The sequence below is a fragment of the Camelus dromedarius genome, chromosome 8 (genome assembly GCF_036321535.1).
Source record: "Camelus dromedarius isolate mCamDro1 chromosome 8, mCamDro1.pat, whole genome shotgun sequence".
In the NCBI taxonomy this organism is placed as follows: domain Eukaryota; kingdom Metazoa; phylum Chordata; class Mammalia; order Artiodactyla; family Camelidae; genus Camelus; species Camelus dromedarius.
The window spans coordinates 43,358,590-43,381,287 of NC_087443.1; the positions used below are offsets into that span (position 1 = coordinate 43,358,590).

Sequence of the window (22,698 nt, forward strand, 5' to 3'; positions counted from 1 at the left end):
GCGATTTATTAACAAATGTTATCCAGACAACCATAGTCAGGATGAGTCTTACCAAAATAACATTTGTTAATACAACTCAAAATGTTTGCTTGTTGAATGATTAACATTGAAAGCTTTGCACTCAGAGCCAATTTCAAATCCTTATCTACTGTTTCACATCTGCTTGGTTGTAACCATGTTACATGTTTTCTCTTAGTCTAAGCTTCTTCATGAGTTAACTCATGAGGTTGTTGGGAGTATTAAGTAAGTCTTTGTAAAGCAGGTTGTATAGTGCCTAAAATAGAAAAACTCACCAAGGTAGTGATTATTATTAATTGCACTTCTACTATTGTTTAATATTTTCCAGGAAGAAGTACTTCTAATTCCTGAAGACCTCCACTACCTTTGGTCCTTTGGTCCTTTGTTCCTTGGTGGAAGAAGTTCAAGGAGTACAAGGTAACTAACTAATCTTTAATGCCAAACATACTAGTAACTTTTTGATATATTTCAGTCTCAGAAAAAGTAGTTTCCTTTCTGATCTGAGATGGTAAGTATTTCATCTGTACACGCTGACTCACACTGAGGAGCTTACTGGGCAAAGTGTGTTCTAGACAATTACTTTTGGTCTGAAAGTGCTTTGAAGTCTTCAACTTTCTCCCTACCTGGGATTTCAGACTTGCTCTTTTAAATATTGAAAAAAAGGTACTGCAGTTATCCTTTACCAGCCAACTGAAAATGTGTAAAGTAGATGGTATTTGCTTTGGGGTATTTTCTGAATTTTTACTAATTTACATCCTTTCTTGTCCTGTATCTTAGCCCTGACCGACCCTGCTATCAGCTAGATAGCTAATGATTAACACTGTGCTGCCGTATTTCAAGTCCCATTTTAATAATGTCTGGAGTACCAAAGTAAGCACCGTTAATGGTGACACAGGTTTGCCACATAGTTTCATTTTGAGTCCTTGATAAATTGGAAAGATTGTGATACATTTTATATATATATAATAATATATATATTCCTGATTAAATACTTAGAACAATATTATAGTAATATTTTATTACTCTATACTTCATATACTATATACATATTTATATTCTATAACTATCCCCATTTTTAGATAATGAAACTGAGTCCAGGAGACATTAAGTAACCCAAATAGAGGCACACAAATGTGTGTTGGTATTCATACCCCAGTTTGTCTCCGCCTCTCTGCAGATGGTTGTAATGAAATGACTAATGGCAGTCATGGAAGAATTGATGGCATGAGTAGTTAGACATGTTAATGGCTCATACTATATAATTTGAAGTATGTTAGAAAGAATCTCTTCCCCCATTGCAGTCTATCTACAGCGTGAACTTACCTTTGATTAGTTGCATATGTATGAATTACATTTCTCAAATATTTTGACTCCCCATTTTTAGATAGGAATATCTTTTGTATGGTAGTTTAGCAGCTATATCTCAAAAGACCCATTTTGATCTGTCTTCTTGTATGTATGTGTGTGTGTGTGTGTGTGTGTGTGTGTATGTATGTATGTATGTATCTATATCTGTGAATGCATACGCACGTGTGTGTGTGTGCGTGCATGCACATTTCAGGTCTGTTTTAACCTAGTATGTATGGCAGGCTGTGGGAATTGGGAGGGATATTTCCATAAAAGTTTTAGCATAAAGAACAGAGTGTTGAGGAAAGGCTTGGAGCACAGGATGGGATCTGTCCTGGTGATTTGTAGACTGGCAGTTCAATAAGAACTTTGCTGACCATTAAGTGTGTTGTTTTCTTTTTTCTGGCTTTAATTTATATATATTTTAAGTTTTACGCATTTTGGGATATAATGCCCAGGGCTTGCAGTGTTGTGCTCCTCAGGAAACAATGCTGTCAGTGAATCCGTCTAAGTTTGTTGGTTGGTTGGTTGATTTTATTCTCCAAGACAAATGATCAGGGCTCAGAAGCCTGCCACTGAGGATTTTTGAGGTTCTCTTTGCACCCAGTTGTGATCATTAGGAAGAGTTGTGCAATGTATATGCTCCCCCCTCCCCCAAATATGAATACCTGCTAGCCTCAATGGATTAAAATCTTCTCATTCTTATTGTGATAAGATTAGGGTGCCCTTCCCACTCCTTCTACACCCCTGGGAGACTTACTACCCTGATGTTGGGGTTCATGGATCCCAGATCCAGAACCTGAAAGGAGAGTTTGGATATTGCTGATAATAGGTGTAAAGGTCAGAGACTGTGGGAGTAGAATTTGTGTATGTGGTTTTTCTCATACTGATGATGAGTTAAAATGGATATGGAATCCCTAGGGTGACCTAGGCAAGCTCTCCTTCGGGCCTTTGGGTACATTTCCTTCCTGCTGTTTGAATTTTTGAGTTGGATTCTAGTCCTGCCTTGCTGTCCCATCAGATTGGTGGAATCTGAAAGCTGAATGAAAGTTTAGGTTAAAATGTTCAAAGAATGTCATTGATTCTATTTGGTTTCTATATCCTAGGGTTATGTCTAGCCTGGACAAATTGAGGTCTCTAGTGTTTAGAAATCTGGCAGTTATTCATTCATTTTTAAAAATCTATCCATTTAAAAACGTTAATTGATATTTCCTTAGGTCAAGACTTACAGCTCCATGACCAAGTAAATCAGGCAGCATTATAAAATATGTATAAAATTGTATAATACTATGCGCATTTAAGTTTTTTGAAATCACCAATACATTTATAACTGAAGTTAAAATATCCAAAAGTAGTTTCCATAAGGAAATCAACTAAAATTTTTTCATATCATTACAGACGAACTTGCTAAAGTCACCGATGATGAATGTTCTTTTTACTGTTAGTCTTGCTATGAATGTTAGTTTGAAAGCAACGTTGCAGGACACAGCTTTGATGTGTGACGTCTCCCAGGATTGTCTGTAGTGCAGCTAGCTGTGAAGTGGGGCCAGTACACTTTCCATGACATTTTCCTATGGGGCAGATTCTTTTCAATATTTCATAAGTGACTTATTAGGCATGTAATTCTGAATTCTTTACATCCAGTCCTTTTTTGTTCTGGCCAGATTTACTGCCACTGCACATGGTTACAGTTTCTACAGTAAATATTCCACATTTCAACTGAAGTAGCTTTATTTATTTATTTTTGATTTTTTTTTGAGGTAGCTTTAAAAGATTTTTTTTTTCATTTATGGAAAGTAAATATTTTTAGTTTTGTATTCTTAAAGTCCCAACCAGAATGTGATTTAGATTTCAATATATATAGTGTAGAATTTTTCAGTCTACTTTTTACTTATTCAAACTTACATATTCATGCAGTTTAAAGTGTCAAATGGTTCCTGTGCTTTTTTTCCAGCCCACTTCCTGTTGCACAGATGCAAACACTTTTGACTATATTTGCTGATTCTTTTAAGATCTCTCCATCTCTCTAAATAACATGCTTCTATTGCTCTTTCTTGGTTTGTTATTAATAGGATTTATCTGTTGGCTTCCCACTATGGAAAATGAGAATTTTGCTTCTTTCATCTTCCGGCCGCATCACACATGTGCACACTTTTGAGCTCCCATCCTCTTGAAATAATATATCATAATTTTGATTAAGTGAATATTCATGTTTATCATATTATGACTAAATGAAAGCATTCAGAGCTCAGTCATGCACTATGCAAGGGTTGCTTTGTTTTTCCTTCCAGCATTTTTTTCCTTTTGTGATAATAATGGCCTATTTTCATTTACTTAAGTCTTCTTTTTTGTACCTAACACTAATTCAGTGCTCCCCAGTCATACAGTGTACCTTTTAATATTTGCCAGAATTTTATATATTCTACAAATTTTATCTTCTTCAAGAAATCTCTCCCAGAGCGCCCTAAGCAAATCCCACTGACTGAAAGGGTTGAGGGTACTACTTTCTAACTCCAAAATTACTGAAGGGTTCTTCAGTGGGAATCCCGGAAGGTTGCTTGTTGTGTGCCTCCTGCAGTTGGGGGACCCTGTGGACCAGTGCCTGACTCACAAGAGGGGAAGCACAAACGTTCTGTGCCAGAGGACTGTGGGGGCATTAACTGCCCACCCAGCAGGGGCAGAGCAAGGAAAGCATGTCATGTTGACCAGATGTGGGCCATGCAGGAAACAGGAAATTTAAGCCATCTTTTTCTCCCAGAGGCTATTAAAATCTAAGTGTTAAATATTATGGCTTATATACTGCGGTATGAAAGGTGTTAGGGGGTTTTGCTTGTTTGTTTTATTGTAATTTTAAATGCTGTTTTACTTTGCCTATTTAAAAAAAGGAAGCAAAAGAAGCAGGTCTGAGAGAAATCCCACCCCTTCTCTGCCTGCTTACAGGGCTGTGTTACTATTGGCAGCTCTCCTCCCACGTTCCATAGGAAAGAAAATCTATCCCCTCAGGGCAGTTTGGATCCTCAGAAGTCAGGAGGACTGACCTGGCCTTTTCCCTCCCCTGCCTCATCTCTGTATTTCCACTGAACATGACAAGGCGTAGGTGGGAGACAGCCACTGATTATGTGAGATGGTGTCGTACAAGCACAACTGAGTTCCATTTTATTTCCAAAGGTCATATTAAAGTTTGCTTATTGGAATTTTTCCTTTTCTCTACCATGTCTCTTAAGCTCTCACTGAAAGGGTTCCATCACCTTCCCAGAAAGGTCGCTTCAGTAAGACTTTTTGAAAGTTATACTGCCTAAATTGATCCTCTAATTTTCTAGCCTTTGTTTTCCCAATTTCCAAGCCTGTCTTTGGCTCTTATGTTTTGGGTGACTTGCTCACATTTATCTTTGACTTTTCTATTTATTGTTTCATTTATGCTTTAAATTCCAGTGACTCTTTTTATAGTCTAAATACTTTTGAGCAGATACATTTATGTAAAAAGAATAATTTTAGAAGTTCCGGCTTGAAGAGTCTTGGTTTTAGACATTTTTTAGGTCTTAAAACTTTTCTGTAAATTTAAAATTATTTAGAAGAAAAAGGACATAGAAAGAAATTGCACCTCTTAGAAAATAATGATTTAGAAGAAACTGGGATCTCAAGTAAAAATTTGATTTTTGTGGGGTTTTGCTCTAACAATGAAATTGCTAGAGACTATAAAGAGAGAAAGAGCACTCCTGGTAGGGCTTGCTGGGAATTATAGGTTTTCATACACTTTTTCATTTCACAGTGTGTTTAAAAAAAAAGTAGAGGAGTTTGGAGTTATATAGAATTTCCTTCTGTCACAATCGGTTATGAGAGCTGGAGGTTAATCAAAACTTATTTGACTAAGGCTTGGATTTTCTATTTGAAAGTATATGTGAAGCCCTAGCCTACACTAGTTTCTAGCACAGAGTAGACACAAATAAATGTTTGTTGAAAAAATGAACATTTTATACAAAGTTCTTAGCACAGTATCTTCACTCCTTTAAATAGTAAATAATCGTAGATGCTACTCTTATCATTTTTAAAAGATGAAAAATGTGGTATCTATATACATTGGAATGTTATTCAGGAAACCCTGCCATTTGCAAGAAAATAGATGAAATTGCAGGGCATTATACAAAGTGAAATAGTCCAGACAGATAAATACAAATACCGTATGGTGTTACTTAGATACGACATCTAAAACAGTTGTAGTCATTGAAACAGAGAGTAGAATGGTGATTGCCAGGGCCTGGGGGTTGGGGAAAACAGTGCAGTTGGTCAAAGGGTAAAAAAATTAAAATAAGTAAGTTTTGGGGAATCTAATGCACAGCATGGGGACTATAGTTAATAATACTGTACTGTATACTTAAAATTTACTAAGAGTAGAGCTTAACTGTTACCACACACACACACGAGTGGTAAGTATGTGAGATGATGGATGTGTTCATTAGCTTTATTGTGGTAATCATTTCACAATGTATACATATATCAGATCATCACACTGTATATATTAAACATATACAGTTGTATTTGTCAAGTATACATCAAGAAGGCAAGGGGAAGAGATAATGTTGAAATACCCAAAGTGTTAGTAAATATGCTATATAGTGAGATGTTCAATTGGATTAAAAAATCTGATTTACTGTAGTAAGATATTTGAACCCTAATTGTTTCAATTAGTTAAGAGAATAGAATAGGAAGTAACTCAGCTACAAGTCTCTGTATGGCAATGACCTTGCCTTATTCATTTTTCCCACCTAGAACTTAGGACTGTACCTGAAATACAAAGTATTTTTAGATGTTTACTGAGTGAAGAATTGCAGTGTAAAGGTGTGTGTGTATGTGTGTGTATGTGTGTGTGCATACAAATGTGTGCAGTACTACCTCCCAAGAAGACAGAGCCTGAGATTGAGCAAAAGTGTTATAAGCACATTCAGTTCCCGTTATCTGTAGCCATTATTGAACTGGGAGAGGTGACTATACCATTTAATCATTTTAAGCATCTTTTATTGCCATTATGCCTCCAAAACCCCAAGTCATCAATATTCTTTATTAGCAGTAGATGACCAAAAAGGCATTGGAATCATTTTACTAAGATCTGAATATTCTAAAACAAACAAGAACACTGATAAGATGCTCAAACCCTTCAAAAAATTGCCATGCACCTCATATTTAATTCTTCTTTCTCTTGAATGTTTAATTTGGAGATTATTGATATACAAAGGTTTGCAAATCTCAGACGCTGTTGTTGACAGTATCCTTCTGGCACCTCACGATATTGTCAGCAGCAGCAATGGGCTTGACATGTGTGAGTTGTGATGGCATTAGAGAGCCTGAGACAGGGTTCCAATCATTACCCTGTGTGTCCTGTTGTGTGTACAGGCAGGGGACAAGTCTGAAGCTGATCCCATAGGGTAAGGTTTCAACTGCCATTGTTTTCATTTCCTTCTTTTAAAATTATTCATGTATTTATTTGTTTGCCCTTTCTAAAATATCTCCAGGGCTAGAGAAGGCCCAAAACAATTAAGCTAATGGACAGTCATCTGAGTTTCCATTATTTCACCTGAACTGAATTACTTATAATATTCCTGCTAGGTAATTCACACTGACAGTTGGCTCAGCTCCTTTCACTTGGACAGATCATGCATAAGCTTTTTTGAAAAGACTTGGTTGTGGCTTCAAGGACAGAGTCATCCACCTAGATTGTTTAGAACTAGGGAGAATTATACGTTCAGGAAATGCTGTCGACTTACAAAAGTTCTTCCTGGCACCTTGTGAAATACTTTATTGAAGGCATTTTGGTTTTAGTATAAAATATTCATCCAAGTGAAATCATATCATAGCTTCTCAAATATTCACTTATACGTAAGAACACTGGTAAATCTCAAACCCTCCTCCGTATTGGCAATTTTTTTGCTTAAACCCATGCAGATTATGAAAACCATGTAAATCCAGAATTTACAATATAATGGGAAGGGGTCTAGCTGTTGCACACTATTTTCTCCTCTGATGAAACTTTTTATATGCAGTTTACCCCTACACTAATATTTTTTCTCAATTCATATTAATATTAAATGAATAAATAGAAAGTCATGTAAAAGTCCTCTTTTAATAAGGAAGAGAGATGCCTAAACATTTTTTTTAATCCCTGGATTTTACTGAGGCAATTCTTCAGAACAAAGTATCTGATATCTTCCATTTGAAAAGTACTGGTCTTCTTGACTGTCATTTTTCTATCTTTATATAGACATTGGATACTTACAAAATAAATGCAAGCATGGCTCAAATGGAGAAAACACTGTTTATTCAGAAAGCCTGAGTTGGAGAGAGGCTAATATCACTTTTCCAGGCTATCTCCCTGGGTCTAATTTCACAAGCCATCAACACTTTGAAAAGGGAAATCAATTTGATTATCTTTCATATTCTAGAAAGTGGAATGAAGTATTGGTAAATAATGTCAAGTTGCCTTAGAAAAGACAGATTGGTAAAAGATGGATTCATATTGTTGTTAAAAAAGAAGAGGACCACCCAGAGAGAGAGAGAATTTTATTCTTTCAGTATTTATTAATAATTTAAATTTGTTTTTCTAATTGTCTTTGGAAAACTACTGAGACAGATTTCACAAAGCAATGTGGTAATAAACTCAGATAAATTAAAATATGTACAAAATGTGGAGTGAAATGCATGTAACTAAGCTTAACTATGGAGGGGTAAATAACCATAGAATCAGTGATACTACAATACAGAAGAGAATGCCCTTGGGTACAGTTTCCAAGGCCATAAACTAGACTCTTACATGTATCAATCAAATAAATTGATGCTGGTGGTGGTTATTCAATAGATGATAAGTCAAAATATAATGTCAGATTTAACTTTGCTGAGAGTAGGCACCATGAGAGCCTTATCTGAATTAAGTACTGGCTATCTCTATGTTCCATTCTAACATAAACATTCTTGAAAAATTGTCTAGAATAAAAGGCCAGTTGGTGCCCCTATTCTGAAAATTTGCAGAAATGTTTAAGACCCACGGAGAATTGCCTCAATGTACATGAGATCAAAATTAGCTAGGCAGATTTCATCAAAGTACAGATATTGGGGGTTATTTTGATTGCCTCAGCTTTCCAAGTCCTTTTCTGAATATAGGACCCATTTGTTCACTTTCTTTTGATCTCCACCTTTGAATATCTGGACCTTATCACTGCTCAGATCCCAGGTTAAATGTCAGCTTCAAGGAAGTTACCACCCTATCTGAAATGGTCTACTCATTTCTACTACTCTCTATCATGCCTCCATGTTTATTCCTTTCAAAATACTTCCCACATTCTAAAATACGTATATAAACTGACTTTTATTAATATGTACATATAATTATTTTGGATATTTTGAATTAGAGGAGAATACATCAAGATACAACTTAATACAACTTAATAGAAATTTATTTTCCCGTAATAATTTTTCACTTAGCAGCAGTGTTTTTTTTTTTAACTTTTTTAAATTGAAGTACAGTCAGTTATAATGTGTCTTTCTCTGGTGTACAACACAATATCCCAGTCATGCATATACATGCATGTATTTGTTTTCATTTTTTCCATTAAAGGTTATTACAAGATATTGAACATAGTTCCATGTGCTATACAAAAGAACCTTTTAAAAAATCTATGTTTATATATAGTGGCTAACATTTGTAAATCTCAAACTTCCAAATTTATCCCCTCCCACCCCCTTTCCCTGGTAAGCGTAAGATTGTTTACTAACTCTGTGAGCCTGTTTCTGTTTTGTAAATGAGTTCATGGTGTCCCCCCCCCCCCTTTTTTTCCCCAGATACCACATATGAGTGATATCATATAGTATCTTTCTTTCTCTTCCTGGCTTCGCTTAGAATGACGATCTCTAGGTCCAACCATGTTGCTGCAAATGGCATTTTATTCTTTTTTTATGGCAGAGTAGTATTCCATTGTATAAATATATCAGAACTTCTTTATCTAGTCATCTGTTGATGGACATTTAGGTTGCTTCCATGTGTTGTCTATTGTATATAGTGCTACTGTGAACATTGTGCTGCATGTATCTTTTTGAATTAGAGTTCCCTCCAGATATACCCAGAAGTGGGATTGCTGGATCATAGGGTAAGTCTATTTTTAGTTTTTTGAGAAATTTCCATTTCCGTAGTGGTTGCACCAACCTACATTCCCATCAACAGTGTAGGAGGGTTACCTTTTCTCCACACCCTCTCCAGCATTTATCATTCTTGGACTTCTGGATGATGGCCATTCTGACTGGTGTCAGGTGATAGATACCTCATTGTAGTTTTGATTTGCATTTCTCTGATAATTAGTGATACTGAGCATTTTTTCATGTGCCTATTGGCCATTTGTATGTCTTCATTGGAGAATTGCTTGTTTAGGTCTTCTGCCCATTTTTGGATTGGGTTGTTTGTTTTTTGTCATTGATTTGTATGAGTTGCTTATATATTATGGAAATTAAGCCTTTGTCAGTCGCATCATTTGCAAACATTTTCTCCTATTCCATTGGTTGTCATTTTATTTTGCTTATGGTTTCCTTTGCTGTGCAAAAGCTTGAGTTTAATTAGGTCCCATTTGTTTATTTTTGCTCTTATTTCCATTGTTTGAGTAGACTCATTTAGCAGCAGTGTTTTAATGAAAAGTCTGTTAAGCCATTTACCAAAATAAACATGTGTCTATATAATGCAATGCTCTACTGTAATGAAAATGATCAAACTAGAGCTACATTGTAGAAACATGGATAAATCACACAAACATAATGTGAGTCAAAGAAGTCAAAAGAGATCACATTGCATGATTCCACTTACATAAAACTCAATAGGAAAAACTAATTTTGGGTTTAGAAGCCAAGATATTAGTTAACTTTGAAAAGTTGACAGGGGCAGTGAATGAAAGGGGATATGAGGGGGCTTTTGAGAGGCTCTAATAGTCTATTTGAAGACCTGTGTGTTGTTTATACAGGTGTCATTTTGTCTCATCCCACTGAGCTATGCTTATAATTTGTGCTTTTTTTCTATATATCAGTCATTTTAATTTAAAAAATGAAAAAGACAAATTTTTTATTTAAATAAAAGTAGTCATTTAAAAATTTCAGAGTATATATTTGTGATAGTGATAAAAGAGCATTTTGAGAGAAAGTAATTCAGTATTATATTATCATTATAATTATATCCCATCTACATGGGCAAAATATTATACAGTGAATTTAAGAATAGTTTCAATTGGCTTGAACATTTATGTGTAAGTTATTAATTTACCATGTCTTAAAAGTTTTCTATTAGTCAGGTAATATGCTGGGAGTTTTGTAAGTTAACATCAAAGGCATTTAGTTAAAATTAAAGAACAATTTTGCTATAATTTTTACATCTCTTTAGGGGTACGTGGCTATGTGTATTTGGACAGCATGTTTCTTTCTAAAAAAAGATTTTGTTTCTTTTAGTGAAAAATCCTCAGATAAAAACATTCAGCAAAGTTTTTTTTTAGCTATGTAGAGATACTTTCAGACTACAGAATTTCAAACTATCCTACAAAGCCATTACACAAAGATCAAGAACCAATTCAGTAATTAATATATACTCAGGCTTGAGAGAAATAAAAGACCAGAGTGTACTTCCTGTATAAACAGACAGAGCTTATTTTCTTGACTGGCTTAAACCATTAAAATAGTATTTCTAAAAAAGTCAGACTTAATATAAAAGTCCAGTGCGTTGCATTGATAAAATCAAGACTTTCCCTTCTAAATCTTTTTTTAAGTGTAATAAGGTTTTAGTAAATCACGTCATTAAAATGATCATTTCCGAGGTATTATATCTGTCTCAGTTCTCCTGTAGGTAAGAAAAAATACCACATAAAAACTGGGACAGGCAGAATAATGGTTCCCAAATATGTCCACATTCTAATCCCAAGAACCTATGTATACGGTGCCTCACACGGCAAGGGAGACTTTACAGAGATGATTAAGTAACTTCACAATATCCCGGATTATCTAGTAAGTGAGCCTCATTTTTATTATTTTATATTAATATCTGATGCATTGATATTTGGGTTTTAACCAAAGCCAACATCATATTTGAATATTTTAGTTTCACAAGGAAAGTTTATATACATTAAAAAAATTAAGTACTTTTACATAAACAGGGATTAACTACCAAAATAACTATCAGTTTGAGTGACTTGCACAATTTCTTACATCAATGAATAGGAAATAGCGTTGGCTTCCGTGCCATGCTGCTCTTCTCCCTACGGTGGACAAGACATTTAGAAAAGCGCTGGGAAAGCTAGGTTCAAATCCCAGCCCTGTGTGGCCTCAGTCAGTTCCGTAAGCCTGTCTGTTATTTAAACTAGTCATCTGTAATAGAAGGGTTAATAGGCTAAATAACATTTAAGTTTACTTTCAGGTTGAAAAATGTGTACCTGCACCTTTTGTTTATGACGTTAGCCATAATTTCAGAGCCATGGTTCTCAACCTGGGTTGACTATCTCCTCAGGAGAAAACTTACTGTCTGGAGATAGGCTTGGTTGTCACAATTGAATGTGTATGTGGGGTGTGTATGTGTGTGTACACGAGCTGCTGGGGGTTGTTACATTAGCACATAGTGGACTGAGTTCAGGGAACTTGACAAACAAACTGCAATGCACAGGACAGCCCCATACAACAAAGAATTACCCAGCCCCAAATGTCAATTGTGCTGATCTTGAGAAAACAAAGTATTCAGTATTTGTTGCAAAGGGGGAGTTTTTTTTTTTTTTTTCCTGGTAAAAAGTGACTCAATTCCAAATACAGTTGGATTTAATGCAAACTGATGAATCTCTCTCCAGCAACTAGAAGAGTGATACTTTGAAGTATTTCACTATGCCGTCTTATTAATCACCTGAAAGTGAATTAGCGTGCAGGGGGAAGAAATCACTTAAGTCTCTGGATATTTTGGAATTCGCCAAGATTCAGGATTCCATGAATAAATTCAGGGCCCAGCGTGAATGTGAATGAATCATGTGACCTCTTATTTACCCCTCAGAATTACTTGCCTGAAATTGTTCATCATTGTTATATTCAGAAATAATACAGGTTAATGACCTCAGTCAGAGTCTATTATGACAAAATTATGATGACAAAGTTGTAATACCAATTTTTTTTGGCATTGTTAAAAAAGTAGCATTGCAGAGGTTCAAGTTTCAGACTGAAGGGGTAACTGAAAATTTAGTTTTACATGATTTAGGAAGATACAGAGTATAAAGGAGAAAGGGATTCAATCTTTTGAATTTCAACTTTAGTCTTCAGTTTCAGTGAATAAACAAATTCTGAGCTAACAAATTAGCTGTTTATAATTGTTTTCCAGTTGAAACTTATTAGCTCAGCATTGCCCTCATTTCACTCTTCTTTTCTGATACACACAGAGAAAACAGAACAAAGCAGGGACCAAAATTTCTGCAAGCAGCAGCAACTTAGATTATTTCCCACAACCCTCTTATTACCTAAGGTAAATTCCATAGGATATATTCCTAATTTTCCCTATAGAAAGTCAACATGTCTAGTTGTAAAAATACCATGGAGCTGAATTCAGATAGCCCATATTCATCTGGGGTCCCATCCAAGGGAGTACTGAAGCTCTTACTCTAAAAGCTCCATGCTCTAAAGCCATTAGTATAGAGACAAGAGTGCCCAGACATGTACTTGAAAAGCGAGATTCCTGCAGGTCTCCAGAGCTCCTACTGAACACACCTACTGAAGGCCCTTTCTGTGACCCACGTAACCATAAGACCTGGCCCTGTCACAGCCCATCGTCACGTGATGAAGCCCTGCATCTTACGAGGGACAGGTGTGATCTCTACAGAGTCATTATCATGTGCAGTCTTAGTTCAAGGCTGGGGATCTGGAATAACTTTTTCAAAGAATGCTGTATCTTGTATGTCTTATCTGCTAAGGATTTAGTTCTACACTCAGATTTCTATTGTAGGGATAGAGTGCAATTCTGAGTACTTGTTCGAAAGTGTAGGAAAGGGATTAGTGCTATTTATGTCTACACTGTCTGAACTGAGAATTTCCCCGATTTGGCGACAACATACTCATTACTTGTGCGTGTGACTTCAGAAAGGATGTGGACACATGAGATTGTGAAACGTTGTGTCATGAAGAAAGTATACAGCCAGTCAGTTATATCAACAGATATAACCCTGGAGAGTACTGAGGGTTACATATGTATCAATAATAATGTCCTTGCAGATGGGAAAAAAAGACAAGATTTAGAATCAGAAGACATATGTGATTTCACTCCATTGACTGGGAAATTGAAGTACAGATTGACAGATTCATCTGGTCTTCCCAGCATCCCTTTTATTGTGGAAACTCACCTACTGCGGAATGAGTTCTGTGTGTTTCTGGTGGATATCAGCTTCAGCCTCTCACCCAGGATGTAGGAGTTGTTAGGTAAAATCTAGGCTTGTCACATTGTAGTGCTGCATCGCACTGCCAACAGTGAGTGTTTCAATGGATGAGAAAATGACTAAGCAGAGTCAATGGAGGTACTTCAATTATATTGATACATGATCACCAGGAACAAATTCCTTTTATTGGAGGTTTAAACTGGTAGCCACAACTGCTGCTAGTGACCATCTTCAGGCTTTATAAAGCAACCCCAAAATAGCACAAGCAGAGTTTAATGTCATCAGAGAGGGAAACGGGAAAAAGAAAAAACAGATGGCATAATTTGAGCCCCTGGGCCCAGCTGACCATGACATCTCGAAGTTCCATGAGCCCAAATATTTTCCTTTCCCCCTTATTTCAAGAAGGGTATATATTCCTTGACATTAAAAATTAATTTAAAAAAGCCTGAGGCCCTACATATCTTGGCTAACATTAACATTTCTGTCCTCCATTGCCATGACTGTCCTCAAATGTACTTTTCTCTATCAATGCTGACTGTAATGTCCCTTGACAGCCTCATCACATTCTTCACTCAGGCTCAGGTCACAGGCTGCTCCATCACCTGGACTGCTCTTCCTCCGGGTACCTCCAGATACCTCCACATGCTCTATCTATCCTACAAATCTTTGCTCAAATTCTGGGATTTCCAGCAGGGCTATCCTGACCACTCTAAATAACCTTGCAATTTGCCCCACCAACACATCCAGGCTCACTTACCCTGTTCTAGGACCTCCTACTTTCTAAAATATCATATAATCTGTATATGTCCATCTGTATTGACTGTTCTCCATACCACCAAGAGCAGACTTAAGACCTACATAGTGGCATTCAACTTTTGTTTTGTTTTTCGCAATTCTGATTCCAGTGGTGAGGATGGTACATACAGTGATCTCAAATATTTGATGACTGAACTAAACAAACCATACAAACATAAAGCTAAGTTTAACTTAGGGTAAGTCACAAATTCTCAGAGCATCAGGACCTACGTTTATAAAACATTAACAGACACCTAGTACCTGCTTTCCTTATCTTACAAGTCTACTATGTATAGCTTGTGTTACTAAGTTTGTGGAAATAGTTGAAAATCTGCAAAATGCTCTATTGACATGAGGGAACAGTTTCAGATATTTTTATAAGTACATATAGAATTAGAACTGCATATAATTGTTTCTTTCATTGTTCCAACTCTTTTTTTCTCATGGAAGAGTATAAAATGGTGTTATAAGCCACTAAGGTGTGAGATAGTTTGTTATATAGCAATAGGTAACCAAAACCAGCTTTTCAGGTATGAAATGATTAAGTTTTTTTTTTTTTTGTAAAACTACTTATCCACGCTCTGTCTTTGAGTTATTAGCGTCTCCTGATGGTGTTACTTTGGTACGTACAGCTGCCATACCCTTATTATGGCCCTCAAGTGTTTTACTCTATTGAGGACTTTTCTGTAACATGACCAGTTAAATTATGCATACATGATTTTTTTCCCCACAGTTAATAGCACCTTTGCATTTTCCAAAGTGGTCAGAACTCTTAAGATGTTCATTATACTAAAAATTTCTAATTTTAGGACTGTTTCAGACTGAGAAGCAGTAACTCTATTATGAAGCAGTTTCTCATCTTAAAAAGAAAGAATGATTCACTGGGGCACATCCTTTCTCTTTAAGATCAGGAAATTAAGGAAAAAAATTATTTAGATCTCCCTCTGCCATTTGAAATAAAGTTTCAGTTGTTCAATCAACTTTGGTTTTTCAGATTTTGAACATTCCAAGCCAATTCTTTAATTATGTTTCAGTTATTTTGAAAAACTACCAATTTTTGTTTACATGAAAACTTGAAAAAGTAGGCTAAGTCTAAATATTTCATTTTTAACATAAAAAGAACAATAGCCAAGGGAATGTCAAAAGCACTCTGGTTCTCAGGTGGAGAACAAAGAAGCAAGTTAATTAATCACACGGTTCTGGTACAGCCACCAGTTACTGATTTATCGATAATTGCTATAATTTTAATTTTGGAACATCAAATGATGCTAAATATGCAGTCGAACCAATCTAGAGGCTATCCTTATATTTTCTTTTTTGAGTACTCTTTTTAAAAGTTATAAGAATTGACATTTTATTCTGCTATTATATATTTTTATTAACTGTATACTGACTACACCACAGATGTAGTGATTTATGATTTAAGCCTTGGGTAAAATAATACAAAGACAAGATATCTTAGCATGATTTACTAGTTTCTATTATAATAATCTCCAAGTTTTCTTTGCTGTCTTATATTGCATAAGGGTTACTGGATAAAAGAATCAACAGCTATCATTACCTTCTCCTCATATGCCTCTTTCTAAGCAGACTGCTATACCTGGCAGCAGGGAAAGCATCTTCTCAAGTATATGTGGCTCACATGGTTAAAAGCAGTGCTATGTTGTATGAGAATAAATAAATCTGTAGGTCAGCATTTTATCCAAATAAATGGAAGTAAAATTATTGGCCTAATTCTCAAATAAAATCTATAGCAGAAAGGAAAGAAGGTAGAAAGAACAGAGGAGCAGGAGGGAGTGTGTGGGGAGAGGAACGGAGAGAAGAAGAGAGTGGAAGAGAAGGAGGAGAAGGAAGATGAAGAGAGAGAAGGGAATAGGAGGGCGGAGGCAGAGAGGAAAAGGAGGCAGGGGAAGGGAAGGAGAGAGATGGAGTCAGTACTAAAGGAAGGGAAAGTCTACGAACATCATATAGAAAACTAAACTTATCCTGACTGATCAAACATCTAATCATTTATTTTTAAAAAATGTGTTTGCATGAAACCGCTCAACAGTGTAACACAACCTGTTTTCTCCAGGCTATTGAAAAGCCCTTCCTTAGTCAGTCTCTGCTGTGCGCTTTGGTTATCATCCTTCTCCAGATCTCACTCTTGAAGTCCAAGCACAGCAGACCTGAAAAAACATCCATGATTGGTGCAAAAGGGACAAAAATTTTAGCCAAAACCAGAAATCATCTTTATAATGCAAGTTCTTGAATATCAACATAGTAATATTTTTGTTTGATAAAACTTTCCCTTATTCAGACTTCCATGAATTTTCCAAAAGATTCCTTCTATTTATGGTCTTATGTCTCTTGCCTTATATTTAGGGGTGTTCATGATTTGCCCAACATCGCTTCTCACATTCTCTTCCAAAAGTATGAAATATTAATAGTGCTGTGTGTGTTTCTGTGTGTGGGGGTGTTCAAGGAGTAAATTTCAGTGTACTATTACTGTATTTTAAAACCAATAATGCCAAAATAGTAGCTGGAGTTTAAGAATATCTCTTTAAGGTAAATAAGCTTTTCTTTTGATTGCTTAATATGAAGACATTTAATAGTTAAATTGAAATAGAACCTAAGGACTTGTCATAATAATTATATAAATAAGACCCAGGGATGTACTACCTGAGAGAAATGCAAGCCAAATGTCCACAAAGCAAAGACGAGGGATTATCACTGTGTCATCCAGATACTGAGGGCACATAAACCATCCTATGTTTTGCCAGTGTCTGCCTGTGGCTTCTGTGTGACTACAAAACTTTTATAATTTAAATATGGATATCATGATGTGAGATAAATGAGTCTAGGACAGTGAAACATGGTCCTTGGGTCTTTTAAATCTTTAAGGGCTAGTAAAGCAGAAGTAACACATTCTCTACATGTTATTTTAAAGTGTAAAAATCAGCCGAATTTTGAAGAATACAAGGTATAGAAATTAACAAAGGAGAGTAATTCATGCCTTGAATTGGAATAATACCGTGCAAGAAGGTACTAAAGGGGAAAAAATTGCTATTCATCATGATCTAAAAGCATACAGTCTCATCTCCCTCTGAACCAGTAGGTTTTATTCACTCTTTCATTATCATTAGAAAAGTGTCTGTGACACTCATGATGATGCCACTTTTACAACAGCAAGAAAATTTATGAGGAATTTTGAAAAAAATGAGAAACCAGTGAAGATAATTTCTCATCATTCTAACAGATGTTGCCTTTGGTGATCCAGTCTCTTTTTTCTTCAGTGGTAACCAGGAAAATAGTTTAAATCAGATCATGATTGGTTAAGGGTTTTACATGTAGGCAAAAGGGAGGTATCGAAACATTTATTTTGAGTGAGTACCGACGTGAAGAGAGGTGAAAAGATAAATGAGAGTAACACGTGACAGCAGTGAGGAGGAAAAGCTGTGGGAACAGAGAATGACAGCGAAGCAGGGAAAAAGGCGTGGAGGACCTCGTGATTATTGAGATCAGTGACGCAGGTGACTCTCAGGACAGAAGCATCCAAACTTAGGATGAGGGGACAAAATGTGCATTTAGGAGGAGAAGGACACTACTAAGATGACTTCCAACTGCTGGCTTTGGGGACTGAGTAAAATCTACCAGGAAAGGGAATGCAGGCAGAGAAGCAGCTTTGGAGAGAACATGAGGATTTCAGGTTTAAACAAATTGCAATCAGCATCCCTATGGGACACTCTGAACCCAGGCCACCAGGGAATTGGAATATTTTGCGCAAAGGAGAGACAAGTCAATTAGCATGTTTAATGCCATTTGCCAAAGGTGTGAAGAAATATGTTTTGTAAAAGCAAAAAAAAAAAAAAAAATATTGGCTTGATGATCATTAGGGGGAGCCCCAGCACTTTTAATGCTGCTTTAGTTCATATCTAGACCAGGAATCTTGCCGCAGTTTCTGGAGAAAAAGTTCTTTTACGCACAAAGTTAGCATTTTATAAAAATAGGCTGCACATCCGTGACTCGTGTGTGTCTGCGGTGTTTGTGAGATAGGCTCAAACGTGTCTTTCAAATTGCCAGTTGTGCCTACTTCTTTTCCAGGGGGTATATAATGGCAAGTAAGTACCTTGACAACATATAATACACTATATTTCTCTCAAAATACCATGGTGTTCTCGATATAAATCAAAGAACAACAAAATAAACTCTAATGTCATCTCTCTAGCTCCTCCTAGGTGAAGGAGAAGCACAGCAGAGTAAAAGACATCTGACCGTTGTCCTGCCGTTGACTTGGCCTAGAACTGTGCAGATCTGAGAGCACCATGAACAGTTTACCAATCCCTTATTCATCCTGGTATCCAAGCTACAGCACTGACATGATTTTCTACTTTTTTCAGTCACTAAAATTCTGTACAAGCATGTGCTGTAGTGATGTCAGACATGAGCTTTTTGCAGTGTGTTACTGGTAGGCAAAAGGATCAGACTGCACGTGGGTTACTGCCAGTCCCCAGCAGTACAGCTGAGGCATGCGTGTGCTGCTTCATGTCTCCTACACCATTAATGGTCCCTTTGCTATGCTGGTGATCACATCTAATGAGTAGGACCAAGATCTTGGCCAGTTACCAAACAGTGTGTGTGCTGGAGTCATGGGTGGAAAGTTAGCATGATACAGTGAGTCTGGACACAGTGCGAGGGGACAGCAGAAATCTTAGAGGTTCATGCAGCGTGTAACAGGATCTACTCAGATCCAAGCTCTGCTTTTGTGATCATCTGTCAGGAAGACAGTCAGAAAGGAGATTCTGAGTAAAGAGAACGTGGAGGAGCCTTTGATTAGTCATTTCAAAGAAGAAAGGGCTGGGGAGAAGTGCATTCCTAGAGTCTGGCAACTTTGCAAGCTCTGTTAAGACTCAAGCAGCACAGCCAGAGGATGACTGTTGTTCCTATAATGGAAGCCAGCTGCCTTCTGTCAGGTCTTAGAGATACATGTATATTTTTTTACTTGAAAGCGGATGTATTAGTTTGCTAGGGCTGCAGTAACAGACTACCACAGCCCAGGTGGCTTAAACAACAGAAATTTATTTTCTCTTAGTCCTAGAGGCTGGCAGTCCAAGATCAAGGTGTCAGCAGTTTGGGGTCTCCTGAGATGTGTCCTTGGCTTGCAGATGGTCACCTTTTTGCTGTGTCTTCATATGGGCTCTTCTCTCTGCACACATATCCCTGGTGTTTCTCACGTGTGTCCAAATTCCTTCTTCTTATAAGGACACCAGTCAGTTTGGACTCGAGCCCAAAGGGCCTCATTAACTCAACGGCCTTATTAACTCAGAGGCAGTGGGGGGTTATGCCTTCAACATACGAATTTTAGGGGGACACAATGCAGTCCATACCAGTAAACAAGAGTGGCCAGGACACAGCAGAGAAAAAGAAAGCTTACCTCCTTGGCAGACATGGAGGGAGATAGTAGCAAAAACTTGATGATCCCAAAAGAGCACTGCTCTGAGAAGGTTGTCTGTCATTGTGATTATCAAAATATTTTTCTCATTATAAGTGTTTACATATTTATTTTTAAAATAGAATTACAGGAAGCATAAGAAAGATCATCTTACGTCCCCTTGAAAAACTATTTTTCATTTTGTTTTTAGCAAACATGATTCTTGTATAAATATGATTTGAGCATAAAGACACTGAAGAATGAGGCATCTAGAGAAGGCAGGGGGATTGATGAACCTGGGACAAACAAATTGAGCATGTTTACATGATTATAAAACAAAACTTAACCAAAATTGTATTTTAACATTTTAATTATAGACCATTTGGCTAGTGTATTCTTTAATATATTGACTGTTAAACCAGAAATTTAATAGACTCCAAAGGATCATACGATTTATTAAGCATCATGCTTAGCAATTCTATGGATTTTATTTGTCAGTGTCTTTCTGTATTTGCCATTGGATCAGAAACTAGCATAGGACACTGGGACCACTGAGTTTATTTGTAATTAAACCCAGCAGACTTCATGCGAGTTATTTAACCTCTTTAATCCTGAATTTCAGTAGCCAAAGAGCTTTAATTGTGTAAAAAGTTTTGAAAACACAGTGCTTCACAAGAACATTATTAGTATTTTAACATTTACTTCATTTTTATAAGAACAAGGTCAATTTACCTTATTGTACTTTACCATTAGTTGAAATAATTATTTTTTCATATTCAAGCTGTATGTTGACATTGTCAATTAAACTTAATTTGGGGTGTATGATTCAAGGAATACTACTACTGAGAAACTGTCATAGCATGTAATTCTCAGTACACTCTAATGCCGTGGTTCATCTGAAAATTGCAATTCATGAAATCTCAACTGCATATAGCATCCTGAAATACTAATGGCTTCTAAAGTGTATTCTATTTTGAGTGTTTCAGTATTTGGGAAGAGGGCCAAAATTCTGGTGTTATACTGAGGCAGGTTCCTTATGAACAGGATCTGTAGTACACAGCAAGCTTGTGTTTCATTGAGGCCTAGATAATCACATGCTAGCATTAATTCTTTGTGCATCTCCTCTCTACCTTATTATAAGTGCCAGCCTTTTGTAGATTCCTGCCAGATAACCCAAGTACCAATGACCCGGGCAGAGACTTCATGCTGCCTCCCTTAGGTCACTTTTATCCTGTTCTCTTATTAGTTTTGCAGACAGGTGATAGTGTGAGCAAATTTATCAGCATAGTGCCTGACACGTTGAATGCACAGAACAAATGTGAAGTTATCTCCATTCTGTTAGTAAGGTAATGTGTTCCAGTGATACAAGTTTCTTGTCCAGTTTGTCATAGAACTTTCTTTCATTGCTGTTACAAATTTTAATGCTATTGCTAGTTACTGGGACTGTGAGTAGATGACAGACATTTGAGCCTTAATAAGACTTTTATATTTGTAAAAGTGTAAAGGAAATCTTCCATAGAGTTTCCTTATTTTTTTTAAATTTTAGATACTAATTAAGTGCCTACTACATGTCAGGGATTATGCCAGCCCATGACTATATACTCTGAAAAAAGGAAGAGCAGACTCTACTCTCATAAAGCTTGTAGTCTATAGTGAGTGATAAATAACAACCCGTCAGATTTGAGACACATCTGATACATGGTATAGAGAGAATAAACAGGATGAGGTCTCACCTACAACAGTGTAGTCAACTGCAAAAATGGCCACAATTCTCCTTTCTGTTTCCACAACCTTGTAAGGTGGTAGCTTCTCTCACCAAAGCCGGAGCTGGAGTCTATTCCTTCTTCCCTTCACTCTAGGCTGCCACGTAATGTGATTTGACCCCTGCACTGTGGTCAATGTGACGCTGCACCTGCGCTGAGCAGGGCCTTAAGAGGCCGAGCATGCTCCCACTCCACCCCTCCTCTGTCTCACAGAGTACTCTGCCTTTTCATTACATGAACAAGTTGGCCTAGGCTTCTAGAATGTGAGAAAGCACATGGATCAGAGGTCAGTCTTCCTAGCTCCTAATGGCACACAGTTGAGTGGGCTGAATGAATGATCCAGCCAAAACTGGGAGAACTTTCTTAGCTGAGTCCAGCTAAAATTGTTTACTCAAAGAATCATGAGCTACAGTTACTGTTTTAAAATGTCTCCAGGGTAATTGTTATGAAGTAAATCTAAAAGGGTCATAGAAGAGTGGTTGAAGAAACATTCCAGGCATTGGGAACTGCACGTGCTAAGCCTTCTGGCTGAATTAGGTTGATGAATCATATGAATTCAAGGTAGGACCATGTGGATGAAAAATACTGAACAAAGAGAACAGGATAAGATGAATTTGGATTTGTAAATAAGAGCCTTATTATGCAAGGCCTTGTAGGTCATGAGCAGAAGGAACTATTAAATACATTTTTTTTAAGCAGAAGGGTAATACAGTTTAATTTATATTTTAGAAAAATTAATGTGGGAAAGGCCAGGTGGGAGATTACAGCAGTCCGGGGAGAGAAGGCAGTAATTTATAATTACCTCTAATTTTTCTTCCTCTTAGTAGATATGGGGATTATCTAGGGTTCCTTCAGATCATCTTTGTGTGTGTGCTTAACTCGTGGTCTGCCTGCTTCTAGAGCGTGTCTAAACAAGTCCATGATGTCTTGCATATTCTCGTATCTCTAATAACAA

The 22,698-nt window shown here is 36.7% G+C and overlaps 1 long non-coding RNA gene across 2 annotated transcripts in view; it reads left to right on the forward strand.

The window, feature by feature from the left end:
* The first annotated feature begins 202 nt into the window (after window positions 1–202).
* Window positions 203–22,698, forward strand: part of LOC116155789 (uncharacterized) — a 94,844-nt gene continuing 72,348 nt past the window's right edge. For both annotated transcript variants that reach the window (XR_010382049.1, XR_004139672.2), the window contains exons 1-2: window positions 203–243; window positions 347–435. This is a non-coding gene — a long non-coding RNA (uncharacterized LOC116155789). The remainder of the gene's footprint in view (window positions 244–346; window positions 436–22,698) is intronic.